The 14307-nt window shown below is 36.8% G+C and overlaps 1 long non-coding RNA gene across 5 annotated transcripts; it reads right to left on the bottom strand.

Annotated features, from left to right (window-relative positions):
* Window positions 1-207: 207 nt before the first annotated feature.
* Window positions 208-14224, bottom strand: LOC309510366. 5 transcript variants are annotated; one of them, XR_014210327.1, is made up of 7 exons: window positions 13877-14224; window positions 13503-13574; window positions 5490-5753; window positions 5283-5418; window positions 1327-1458; window positions 794-1053; window positions 208-698 (listed from the first exon to the last, which is right to left on the bottom strand). It is a non-coding gene; the product is annotated as an uncharacterized lncRNA (long non-coding RNA). The 5 variants fall into 5 exon arrangements; XR_014210328.1 differs by having other exon boundaries at window positions 5490-5750; XR_014210329.1 differs by lacking the exon at window positions 13877-14224 and adding an exon at window positions 13661-13861.
* Window positions 14225-14307: the final 83 nt, after the last annotated feature.

Genomic DNA, 14307 nt, shown 5'->3' with positions numbered 1-14307 from the left:
GGTTACCATTTCTTTCGAAAAACAAGTTTATTCTTTTAAAATAAAATCTTTCACTAAATTCCCAACCTTTATATTTTTACCTTAGAAATTAGACCGAAAGACTGTTATACGTTTATGATCCCAAATACATTTATCATGCAAAAAAAATGGATGTGAAAGATAGATAGACTAGCAACAATTATTCTCTCAAAGGAAAAGTCAAGTATAAACAATGAAAAGGCTTCAGATTTATTTGAATCTTTTTACAACTTTGGAAATACATTGAGTGATAGCAAGTTGCTGCACATTGTATTTTGCATGTTTTCTGTAGCATACAATAATACATGTGAAGATATTGATGCACAGGGTTGCATTCAAGCTCTTCTAGAACACTGTGCATGTTTAATTTACTTGAAAATCATGTTATATTCGGACTCTTCACAGTTGATTGATTGACACTGGTTTTGTGCTTCTAAATCAAATAAAAATGCTCAGGTTGTCATTTAGCTTGACCTTTAACAGGTGTTGGGGTCCCAGGTGAAAATCCTATCAGGTGATATTACCGGGGCAATGTAACCAGAGAGGGGTTGGTAGTAGGGGTTAGCAGCATTTTTTTCAAAGCAGTTCCACCTTTGTTCTCGCTTCTTTTCACAGCACTCATGGACCAAGGTCATGGTGGAATACTCTTCAATACAGAAATGGGACAAAGCAGTTCTCCACTGCGAAAACAAGGGGGGAAAAGACAATTATTTTTCTGTTCAGTAAAATGCAAATAGTAAAATGACATATTATGTTTCTCATTCTGTGTACTCACTGCCTGTTTCGCACAGCAAAGGATTTGTTCATTTCCATGGGCTAAACCTCCATAGCAGCACCGACTGAACCATGCCTCTAGTCTGTTTACTGCCTTTCCAGCACGACGAGCGTAAGCGTAACCGGATGAAGGGAAACTGGAGTCAGTGTATCTGGGGCGGCCATTGCCATAAAGACAGATCGCCTCGAGATTGTAAACCGAAGGTCTGGCTGGAGGGAAGTTTGATTCCAGCTGCACCTCAGGGTAAAATATCTGTCCCACTAAATGGAAGAAGGACAAAATAACCAAGTAGCTGAAGTTGATGAAGGATAAGATATTAATACATATTATGCAGAAAAGTAAAAAAAAAATTGTCAAGGTCCATCTTAAATGTATTAATAAGAAGACCAGAGAATGAAACATCAACTATCTATTAGAGAAATACATACATTTACATTTATTCATTTAGAAGATGCTTTTAAGGCTTTTTTTTTTTTTTGCACCAAAATAAAAAGACAATAAATAGAATAAAGTTTTGTAGATAAGGCACATACCTCCCAATGAAATTAGATGAAGAATCAAAGTAGTCACAAGTGTGCTTTTCCAAAACATGACTGGTTATTTTCTGCAGTAAAAATATCCTTCTTTTCTTCAGTTCTTCAGGTCTGATTTAAAAGACTGCAAGGCTTTATTTAAAGGGATGGAAGGGGCATGAAAGGCGGGCCAAAGTTGGTGAGTCAGCAGAGTTTGAAGTATGGAGATAAGGGCCTACGGTTATCTGTCTTTAATTAAACTCCCCCATAATATGAATTCAAAGTCAAAGCAGTGGATAGTCAAAATACGAATGGCTAGTTCACCAAAGTTCACTAAAGTTACAGTGAATGCGATAAGTACTGATACAGTTGTGGTCAGAATCATTGACACCACTGGTAAATATGATATATAATATATCAATATATAATATATAATATATCAAAGATGGATGTAAAAATAAATCTGCGTTGGTTATCCTTTTGATATTTCATTCAAAAAATGGCAAGGCAAGTTTATTTATATAGCACATTTCATACACAATGGCAATTCAAAGTGCTTTACATAGAAGAAATTAAAATAATAAAAAGAAATAAGAATAATTAAAACAGTTTAGAAAAATAAAATAAAATACAGTACTTTTAAAAATAAAAAAAGAATGTTATTATAGATCTTTCCTTTAAAGGATTCCCTTAAGACTTAAATCTTTCAACCTTCTTTTAACCTTCAATCTTCTTACGACTTCCATCTATCAACTTTCCTTTAACTTTCTTTTCTCCCTCATTTACTCACACGTTCTTTTCACTTTCTTTAGCACTGCGTTCACATTCTTTCTCAGATGAAAACTTTAATATCGTCATTTAAATACTGTTCTACTTTCAAACCCAAATTAATACACGTCACTTTCACATTATCACTTTCTTTTACACCTTCTGAGTGGGCATTTACAGTTACGGGCTAAATGCCCTGCTGACATAGGAGAAATTAAAATAATTAAAAGAAATGAGAATAATTAAAACAGTTTAGAAAAATAAAATAAAATACAGTACAGTACAAACAGTCGGACGAACAGCGGCACAGTGCTCATTCAGTAAATGCACAGCTGAACAGAAGTGTTTTGAGTCTGGATTTGAATGTGACCAGTAGGAGCACATCTGATCTCTTCTGGAAGCTGGTTCCAGCTGTGGCTGGCATAATAGCTAAAAGCAGACTCGCCATGTTTAGAGTGAACCCTTGGTATTTCTAGCTGATATGATCCTAATGATCTGAGTGATCTGTTGGGTTTATATTCAGTGAGCATATCTGCAATGTATTGAGGTCCTAGGCCATTGAATGATTTATATACCAGTAGTAATACTTTAAAATCAATCCTAAATCTACTGGGAGCCAGTGTAGAGACCTGAGGACTGGTGTGATATGTTCATATTTCCTGGTTCTGCTCAGAATCCTAGCGGCAGCGTTCTGTATGAGCTGCAACAAGGCCAGTGAGGAGTCCATTACAATAATCCACCCTGCTGGTGATGAAAGCATGAACAAGTTTCTCTAAGTCTTGTCTGGAAACAAAGCATCTAATTCTTGCAATATTTTTCAGATGATAGTATGCTGATTTAGTTATTGCTTTGACATGACTACTGAAACTAAGGTCTGACTCTAGTGTCACACCAAGATTCCTGACTTGATGTTTAGTTGTTTGACCCCTAGAGTGAAGGTATGCGTTCACCTTGAGAACTTCATCTTTGTTTCCAAACGCAATAACTTCAGTTTTGTCTTTGTTTAATTGAAGAAAGTTTTGGCACATCCAACTGTTGACTTCATCAATGCATCGGCACAAGGAGTCAATGGGGCTGTAATCATTGGGCGATAGGGCTAAGTACAGCTGTGTGTCGTCTGCATATGCATTATAAGATTTCTAGAAGAGGCCATCAGGTTTTGATTTTTTATCTGTTGGTATTTGCTAGAATCCATGATACCATGTATCTAAACAAGATGTCCAGGACCTCTGGACCACCAGGATGCTGCCATTAAGCTCTTTTTTTAGTTTCATCTGACCTTAGAATCCGGTCCCAGTCATGTCTGACAACTAAATATTCTACAGTTTGTTTTTGGATGAGCAAAGAGGTTTTTCTTGAAACTCTTCCAAACAACATGTGGTCCTGTTTGACTTTTTTTAGGCTTTCTGAACCCAAGACTCAGATAATCTCTGCAATTCTCCATCTGTGATCCTTGGAGACTCTTTGGCCACTCAAACTCTCCTCCTCACCGTGCATTAAGACAATATAGACACACGTCCTCTTCCAGTCAGATTGTAACATCTTAAGTTGATTGGAACTTTGCCCTGATGGTGGAAATGGTCATTTTCATTTTCTTACAACCACTTTCTAATTTGTGAAGCTCAACAATCTTTTGCTGCACATCAGAACTGCATTCTTTGGTTTTACTAATTGTGATGGATGTTAAGGGGAATTTGGCCTTTGTGTTTCCTCATATTTATGAAACAAGAAGTCATAGCTATGTTCCTAGTCACCCTAGTGTGCTAAACAAATTATAATATATACTTCAGAGATATTTAACTCATAAAAATTGTAGAGGTGCCGATAATTGTGGCCAACGTGTTTTAGAGAAAAACATTTATTTCAAAATGTGATTTCCCTCCACTTTCAATTCTTTTACTTCAATGAAAGGTTCGATTTTTGCAATTTTTTTGAATGAAATATCAAAGGGATAAACAATGCAGATTTATTTTTACAGCCACCTTTGATCATATTTAGCAGGGGTGCCAATAATTCTGACCACAACTTTTGTGAAGGCTATGTCATGAATTTCAATTGCTTCAGTGCATGTGCAAAGCAGCAGAAATTATAATATGGTTATTTCATACAAATTCACAGTTTTCTCTAATTTTACTAGCAATGATGATATCAATTCAAAGACACAATTGCATTTTTTATTTACTGACACCTGACAATATGGCAAAAGTAATAATCACTTAAATTTTTTTACTTTACACAGGCTGGTTTATGAGTTTTAAACCCTCATCTGACATTCTGATTCAGCATGTTTCCCGTATTTCAAGTGTGAAACAGGTGATGTTTTTAGGGAGGATTTATAAGGCTGACTTTGTGAAACGTATTTGCACATTTAAGCTGTTAACAGCACAAAAATGTATCATATCAGCTACCAGAAACCTTTTTTATGACCATATTGTTAAAAGCAACTCATGGACAAAAATACGTAAATAGATCATGATTTACGGAAATATCTTATCTTATCTTTTTGTATCTAATTAAAATGGATTGCTCAAGTACATGAGAGAAATACTCCCATGGCTTCTTGCAGACCAGCCAGTTCTGCGGGTAATAATGTGATATGTCATGCTTGAGGAGCAGCATTGAGAAAAACAAAACATATCTTGATGTGTTCTGGCAGCTGAACAAAGCAAGAAAAATACTAATTTTAGTTTAGTCAATTTAGTTACAAAATTATTTGAGATGTACGTTACCAAAACAGAATTACCAGCTGCTGCTGTTTTATTATTATTGTTTATTTATTTAGGTTTCTGATATGTGGCTTTAACAGTTGAAATATAGAATATATATATATATATATATATATATATATATATATATATATATATATATATATATATATATATATATATATATATATATATACAGTACACACTAAATAAAAAGGTACACTCTCTTCTTCCAAAATGTACTAATATGTATCTTTAAGTTACTAAAATTCCCTAATGTGTCCTTTTTGAAAGGGTACAGCCTATATGTATGCTGGATATTTAAGAAAAAAGAAGGCAGTTATGATATATATTATTGGCACATTGTTTATTCTTCTTACACTACAAGTCTCTGTACTCCTCGTGAACTAACTTATTTTTGACACACTTTTTTTTGTTGCTAAAACAAATACAAATGCTCAGGTAGTCATATGGCATCAAGAAATAATCATTTAGCATCTTGACCAGTAACAGGTGTTGGGTTAGCAGCCTTTTTTAAAAAGCATTTCCTCCTTTCTTCTCGCTTCTTTTCACAGCACTCATGGGCCAAGGTCATGGTGGAGTACTCTTCAATATAGAAATGGGACAAAGCATTTTCCCACTGCAAAAACAATGAAAATAGGGATCAGTATGTCTCTTTAGACAGTACGCCTGTTCTCAGTCTGTACTCACCGCCTATTTGGCACAGCAAACGATCTGCTGGCATCCATAGGACACACCTTTCTGGCAGCACTCACTAAACCACGCTTCTACTCTATTTACTGCAGTTCCCGCTCGACGAAAATATCCGTATTGTGAAGATGAGACGCAGCTGGCAGGAAATCTGGGACGAACATTTCCATGTACACAGAATCGCATTGAGGTTTTCCAGTGATGGTTTGGCTGGAGGGAAGTATGGCTCCAGTTGCATCGGAGGGTGAATGTGCCATCCTCCTGCTTGGGAGAGGGCACAACAAATTAGTATCAAATAAAAATAAAAATAAAAATAAAAATAAAAATAAAAATAAAAATAAAAATAAAAATAAAAATAAAAATAAAAATAAATAAAATAGAAATATGGCATGCTCAATTTTAACTTTTGGTAAGTTTTTTGTACTATCAGTATATATATGTCTGTGAGTGTTTGTCTATTTGCCAGCAATTTATGATTAATTTATGAATATTTTGCTTTTTTCAAGCCATACCTCACTCTAAAAAATTATTCTGTGGCTTAGTAAATATTGCAGTAATATTTAACTTTATTAACTTAATAAAATCTCTGAAAATCATTTACTTGGTTGTTTGAGTTCAATGCACCAAAATAATTGACTAAAAATCCAAGTTAATTTTATCTAAAATTTAAAGTTATAATTAAGTTTTTTTTTCACAAAAATAATTTATTTGTATTTTTGGAATGTTTAAATGTTTCATTTTTACGTCTAAAATGTTTGTTAAATGAGTTTAAATGTAGGCAATATTGTATAGGCTACATGTTAAAACAGTGTAAAATATGCTGTATTGCTGTAGGCTACTAATCGACAATAAAGGCCAATGTCATGTATACTGGTGGTTAAATGGAATACTGTTTTACAAAGGTTTAGAGGAAATAAAAAAACTTTAATATTACTCTTAAATAAAAAGTTAATATTACTCATAAATATTGATTTTTAAAAAGAGACTGCAACCGGCCCATGCGAAAACAAGGATAAATATCGGAAGGGCATTAAATGTAGTCACACAATGCTGATGTTGTTAACATCAACAATTTGAGAATAAAGTATAATTAGCACGGTTTGACGTGATATGATAAGCGATCGTTAGATTTAATCAGCATGATTTACTGCAATGCTTTTTTCCCTTAGTTGGTCAGAACAAAAGTGGATGTTACTTACTTCTTCAGACGACATTTTACGATGAAAATTCTTATGTTGGTCATACTTCCAAAAAGTAGAATCTGTGATTCCGAATGACAGTATCCACACCACCAGCGCGGTGATTGACAACCGCACGTTCTCCTCAAAACATGAGGAGTTTTGTGCCATGCCGAGGCACAACGCACGTAAAGTTGATAATTCCCCGAATAACTGCAATTGCAGATTTTGAACAGAGATGGCGACAAAGAGGAAAAACTACGGACTGCAGCTTTAAATTATTTCTACTCAATTTTATTTGTTAATGTACCAGATGCAGATACTCAGATTTACCTAATTTTTTTACTTGCATTTACTCAATTCATACAGTATATTTCATTGATTTCACAGCTTTAAAATGAACTCAATTTTTTTTGCTGTAAAAATGTTTCACCAAAAAATTTGAGTAAATTATAGTTAAACTTTTTAGAGTGCTCCTAAAGTTAACTGAACAATTAGAAATGATGCTGAGTGTAGTTTTCATTTCCATTGCAGCTTATGTCCTGAAGTGAATGAGTTGGGCCAAGTTGGACTGTCAGTGCCTAGTATTTAAAGAGGTGGATTGACATCTTGAAGGTCAGATAATATTGTGATGCTTATGAACAGTACGTACAAATCTGAGCAGCAAAAGATAATCAAATTTCACAAATGTTACAAGGAGTGAAAATCTTACTGATGTCCATGCCACATCACAGATTAGATAATTCGCAGTGTTGACAAAGTCCTAGTGTTTTTGCTAGTTTTAGTGTATTGTCTTGGGGAAATATAAACCATAATGGGAGTGTTAATTCGGGATATTTGGGAGATAATTTTTTATTTTTGGATAGAGTGTTTAGGATAAAGTGTCCCAATTTACATGAATTCACCCCACATAACATAATGAAATGAAATGGAACAATGAAATATTAGTTGTGATTTGAAAGATAGCCTCTAAAAACAGAAGGTCGACACAATATTACACAGTGCAAAAAGAGACATTTACAGAATAAGAAATAAAGGCTTCAGTTTGAAAGAATTTTTAAATTATTGAATGAATGTCCTTAATTTGCAACTCAACCTGCTGGCTTACATTTACATTTAGCAGACGGTTTTGTCCAAAGCGACTTACAAATAAGTACTAAATTAAGCGAGTCATTGTGAAGAGGCAAAAACAATGCATGAAGTGAGTTCAGGCATTGTTCAGAGTAGCATAAGCCTGATAAGGGAGGATTAAAGGAAAAGGAAACTTTTTTTTATGAGGTTAAGTGCTCACGGAAAAGATGGGTTTTCAAGCTGTCTTTTGAATGTTGTCAGGGATTCTGCATTCCGGATGAGGGTGGGGAGAGCATTCCACCAGCATGGAACCGTGAATGAGAATGTTATGGAAAGTGAAAGCTTAAAATGTGTGAGCCAATTTTCTGGGTTATTTGCTGGTGTTACCCAGCACTGGGTTGCCAGTTGTATTATTTTTAACCCAGCCATTTTTAATGTATATTTAGCGATTGATCAAAATGGCACACTTCAGGTGCTTCTCAAATGGAAGGCTGCATCCTAGTGAGGCTGTGTCCTTCCCAGTCCAGTCCTTTTAGAGAGGCTTGTAGACTACAGTCTTCCTCAGCATTAAACGCTAGAATGAGGCAGTCAGTGTGCATGGCTACATCATAAATGTTTCTGCCCTGTGGTCACGATGCGAAAATACTATTAAAGGGGTGGTTGAATATGATTTCACTTTTCATACTTTGGTTAGTGTGTAATGTTGCTGTTTGAGAATAAACAACATCTGCAAAGTTACAATGCTCAAAGTTCAAAGCAAAGGGTGATTTCTTTTTTAAAGAAATTGCTTTTTAAGGACTACAACAAATGGCTGGTAGGGACTACACAACATTAAAATTTACATAAACCCCGCTTCCTGAACGCAATTTATAGATTATCAAGACAGAATATGCTAATCAATGACTAGAAGATAACTACACATAAGCTACATAAATTCACCAACTAACCATTCAGAAATGTTGTTCACTTCTTCTTGAGTCTCTCCATCTTTCTGACTCCGGTCTGAACATAAAAGGCTAAAAGTTTTTGAAATCTCCAGTGCATGTCTGTGTGAGGTAAAAGCACACAAGCTGTTGTAGCTCCGCCCCCTGTGCCGGGAGCAGCAGCTCATTTGCATTTAAAGGGACAGACACAAAAACGGTGCGTTTTTGCTCACCCTCAAAAAATGACAACTTTAACATGCTATATAAAAATATCTGTGGGGTATTTTGAGCTAAAACTTCACTTACACTCTCTGGGGACATCAAATACTTATTTTACATCTTGTGAAAAGGGCATTATACCACCCCTTTAATATAAGGCTATAACTTGAAAAATACTTTATATAAAAAATCTTCATATTAACTGCCTTTCTATTAATGCAGTACAGGTAATGACAACAACAGTTTCCCAGTCTCCTAGTGGATGCCATTACACACCGTTTTGCATTATGTGATTAACTACAAAACAATAGAAAGCATCCGGCCTTCATCTCCAAAATCTTTTTTTTTTGTCTTACATTTCATAATGAACTCAAGACAAGATCAGTGCAGGCTTGTTTTCAGTCAGTTCTTTTTTGTGAATTGGAATGTGTGCATTGATTGTGGATTGTTGAAGGATGTGAAGGATACACTTGATGCATCCTTCAAAATGAGCTGAATGAAGGATGCGAAATGAAGGCTGCCTTCCAAAGATCCTTCAAACTTTCCTCCAGATATCTTTCAGACGTCCTTTGACAGACCTTGTTGATATGGCAGTCGAGATATGCAGCCTAAATAGGAAGTAACCTTCCGATTAAGAAGCACCCCTGATGTGCATTTGCGATCTTGTGGACTTGCAATGGCCGCCACGTGCGCGAGTCCACAAGACAGAAGGGCGTCTCATTTGTCATGTAAGGTTTCTGAAGGGTGCTCGTGGATGCCCCCTTTGCAGCCGATATGCGTCTTTGTTGCACACACTTTTACAGAACCCACAATGAGCGAGATCCACAGCAGGCTTCTACCCGACAGTCAAAGCGGCATTACATCACAAAAGTGCGGACTCAGAGGAAGATCGCAAGGGCTTTAAGGCCCCGATGTACTCACAGCTAAGTTATTTTTCGTTCACTTCAATTGGACACAGTATTGTGGACTAAGTGGACATGTGAACACAGTGGCCATTGTAAATTCACATGACCGCAAGTGCACATTAAGGGCCCTATCATACACTTGGCGCAATGCGGCGCCAGGCGCGACGCAAGTGTATTTTGCTAGTTTCAGCCCGACGCAGTTATCATTTTCACGTCCTGCGCCACGTTGTTTAAAAAGCAAATGTATTCGCATCCATTTGCACGCCCATGGGTCAGGTCTGGTCTGAAAATGAGGTGTGTTCAGGCGCATTGTTGGAGCGTTGCTATTTTGAGGCAACTGAAACAGACTGAAATATTTTTTTTGTAACTTAAAGAGCACTTTAGTAATGTGCGCCTATAGGCAGGCTCACCATGCGCACACACTCTGCTTATTACACACACAGGGGCGCGCAGCAGCACACTTCATGCCAAATATAAAAAATAAAAGGATTACAATGTAAAAGATTAATATTGTGTACATAAAAATATGGTGGAATCCGGCTTGCCCCGTAAATGGTCTGCTTGCGCGCTTTAACCTTGAACACGAGCAGATCTGTTTCCTCTCTGAAGAAGCGTTCAGTCTTTAAATGTAAATAGCGAATCCGCCATGGTGCGAGCGCAACTGGCTTTTAAAGGGAATGCGAAATTACAGTCTGATTGTTTTTTTGCATGCTATGCCCAAAACACACCCATTACTCATTAAGAGATAGGGTAGGGTTATACCGAAACCGGGCACCGATATTGAACCGGTACCTGAGTAACCGGTATGTAACCGGACCGAATCAAAACGCAAAACGTTATTTGTTCTGCGTCATGTTTAGTGTGATTATGTAAAGTCGATGTCCATACAGTAACAGACCAGCATACATCTAATAAATGATTCATTCAAGAACGTAGTGAAAGTTTACTGCAACAATAGAGCCGCGAACCTCACGTACTTTTGAAAATCCAGCCTTCAGTTGATCCTGATGAGCGCTCATTGCCACAGTTGTAAACATGACGGTGTTCTTCTTCCACAATGGGTTTCGCGTCCCGACATTTAAGGTGATGCGTTCTAAAATAATGCTCACCTTGTGCAGGACATGCAATAAGTCAGGAGAGGTGTCGTATTTGGCCAGAGAAGGCAAACAATGTGAAAAGAATTGCTGAAATTTAAATCTAGTTTGTAGCATAGGCTACGAAGAATACAGACTACTTTGCTGTTATTAGTAGCCTACTGCAGTATTAGCCTATTTAGTGTTAAATTATTGTATTTGGGTTAGGTGGCTTAGGTTTTAACGTGAATTTGTTATGTGAATTTGTAGTTTTGTATTTAGACTACTTATATTTATATATTTACTCTAAAATTCTAATATATTCAATTTGAAGATTTTTTAATAAAAAAAATAAAATAAAATAAATAGTTTTACTGTTATTCACCATCGTTTTGAGGTTCTCTTTTTTAAAGTATCGGTTCAGGCACAGTTTAGGCACCGGCACTGTTTTAAAAGTATCGTTTTGGCACCGGTTTCAAAAAAAAAAAAAACGATACCCAACCCTAGAGGCCTAGAATAGGGACAACCTTTTAAGACCATGCGCTGGGCGCGCCGACCATTTCCCCCGTCGTTAAACTAGAAAAAGTGGATTCGAACACGCCCTAAGTGAACTTGCGCCGTGGTCTTTAGACCATTTAGACCTATTGCGTAATCGCCACGGACCAATGGTAGTTTGAAGGTGTTTACATGCCAGAGCGAACATTTTCAGAAAGTTCAGGCAAGCTATGTCGAACTCCCGAAACAAACATAAAACAAGCTTTGTTTTGGCCTGATGTAATTCAAAATGTAGTCACACCAGTTCGTTCTTCGATTTCGCTCGAAGTATTACAGGGCTTCCATTAGAGACTGGGCCGTTGTTAACTTGTCACAAAATGAATCATAATAGCAGTAGGACACCTAAATAGAAGCATGAACAAAACAAAATCCATTAACAGATAAGGGTTATCTTCAGTGATACACATATTCCAAAACACAGTGCATGCTTGTATATGTTTCTCTGAATAAAAATGCTGGATACTGATTGCGATAATACTGAATATAAATAATTTGGTAATTCATGGCCTGCTCATGCGTCAAAACAATAAATATCTCCCTATTAACCTAATTCCTCCAAATCCGAGGCCATGGTTCTCAGTCGGATCGGTGCAGCTTCTGCAGTAATGCAGTCGATGTACCGGTCTGTCGTGGTGAAGAAAGAGCTGAAGCTCTTGATTTACCGGTCAATCTACATTCCTACTCTCACCTATGGTCATGAGCTGGGGGTCATGACCGAAAGGACAAGATCCCGGATACAGGCGGCCGAAATGAGCTTTCTCCGCAGGGTGGCTGGGCGATCCCTTAGAGATAGGGTGAGGAGCTCGGTCACTCGGGAGGAGCTCAGAGTAGAGCCGTTGCTCCTCCACATCGAGAAGGGTCAGCTGAGGTGGTTCGGGCATCTTTTCCGGATGCCTCCTGGACGCCTTCCCGGGAAGGTGTTCCGGGCATGTCCCACCGGGAGGAGGCCCCGGGGAAGACCTAGGACACGCTGGAGGGACTATGTCTCCAGGCTGGCCTGGGAACGCCTCGGTGTCCCCCCGGAAGAGCTGGAGGACGTGTCTAGGGAGAGGGAAGTCTTGGCATCCCTGCTTAGACTGCTTCCCCTGCGACCCGGACCCGGATAAGCGGAAGAAGATGGATGGATGGAATTTAAGATGGATGGATTGGAGCTCTGTTGGCTAAATAATTTAGGCCTAAGTTAAATAACAATGGAAACGTAAGAAACCAAATTAGATTATGCATATATTTTAACATGGACTTCTGAGGAGGTTACAGAAACATACCTCATTCTAACTCTTTCCAGTACTGAATTGTATTGACAACATGTACATGTATTCAAAACTTTCATTATAGGCCTATATTATATTAGATATTCAAATATCTTTCTTGTTAATTAAGTGGAAAATCAACATGCCTTTTTAATATAGGCTACCTAATGGCTGTTAGATATTCATCTTTGTAAAAGAAATAAATCAGATAAAATATACTGAATATATATATATATATATATATACTGTATATTGAAAATAATATATAAATAATATGTAGCGACTATATTATATATAAAAGGCCTATATAAACATTATATTTATATTATAGCCTATTCTTATTTCACTTTTTACCTCCAATTTTATTCCAGAACAATTGAGAAAAACAAAATATTGTTTCTTCTGGAAACTATAGTGCAGAAAAAAGAGGCTGTGCTAAACAAACTGATATTGACTCTGCACTCACAACGAGCATGATAGGGTCCCACAAGCTGGGTGGTGGGATTCATGTGCCCTCTAGTGGTGCAATATTGTGACTATCCTAACTTTTGGGTTAGGTTGCAACCAGATGAGATCTTTAACAATGATATTTTAATCTATGGATCATGATAATCATTAATTAATTTCTGTGTTTAATACCAATGTGCTATAAATCAGGAACACTTGATTTCACCTCAGAAATATTGAATATTTCTTAAATATAAAAAAACAAAAAAACATGGACGCTTGCAACAAAATTATTCGACATAATGTGAATCTGTGAAAAACAATGTATAAATAAATAAATCTGGAAATAAATTCATGTGGGATATGTCCAGTGTGGAATATTGTAAACCTACTTTATGCTGCATGGGTGAACATTTCCAGACAGTTGAACGTAAACGTCATTGCTACAGGAGAGTAATTGTCACCTGAAATACTTGTTACTGTCATTTAAGGAACAGTTTACCCAAAATACTCATTATTTACTGACTTTATATGGATATTAAACAATTACATATCACAACATTGCAACAGACACTGCTGAATGACACGAGAGAGAAAGCAATTGAAGTTTTCCAGGAAAGTTCATTCTCAAAGGTTGATCACACTTAGGTTATCTGCTGGAAAGCAACATGTTCTAGTCCAGACTGTCACACACCTTTCAGTAAAGGTATTTTGACTGCAGGTGATTATGTCAGTAAAAAGAAAAGAAAAAAGGTGTGGCACATACCTGGTAAGAGAAGAACAGGCGAACGCCACAAGCTAAAGAATCTGATGTGTTTCATGGACTATTATTACAACAGACAAAATGTCCCAAGCATTCAGGCACCAGAACTGTGTTACAGAATGTTAATGTCCCTCAGCAATGGAAACAATGACAAACATATCGTATAGAAAACAGGGTTAATCAGGCTGCAAAATACACTTCAGAGTCAATAATATCAAATATAATTTTCAACTTATACACAACTTTACAGTTTCTTTCGGAATAACATTTCTTTTATTTCAATCGAACTAACTTAAAAAAACAATAGCAGCCTATGTCGTTTCTGCACTATATAGCGCCACGAAAAAAAAACAAAAACAAAAAAACATAACACAAGCCACGCCCACAATTCACGCCATTGGTGGAGGCAGGGTCTTTGCGTAGGAGTAGACTGG

This window comes from Leuciscus leuciscus (genome assembly GCF_965113295.1).
Source record: "Leuciscus leuciscus genome assembly, chromosome: 12".
In the NCBI taxonomy this organism is placed as follows: Eukaryota; Metazoa; Chordata; class Actinopteri; order Cypriniformes; family Leuciscidae; genus Leuciscus; species Leuciscus leuciscus.
This window is presented reverse-complemented; position numbering and strand designations above follow the sequence as displayed.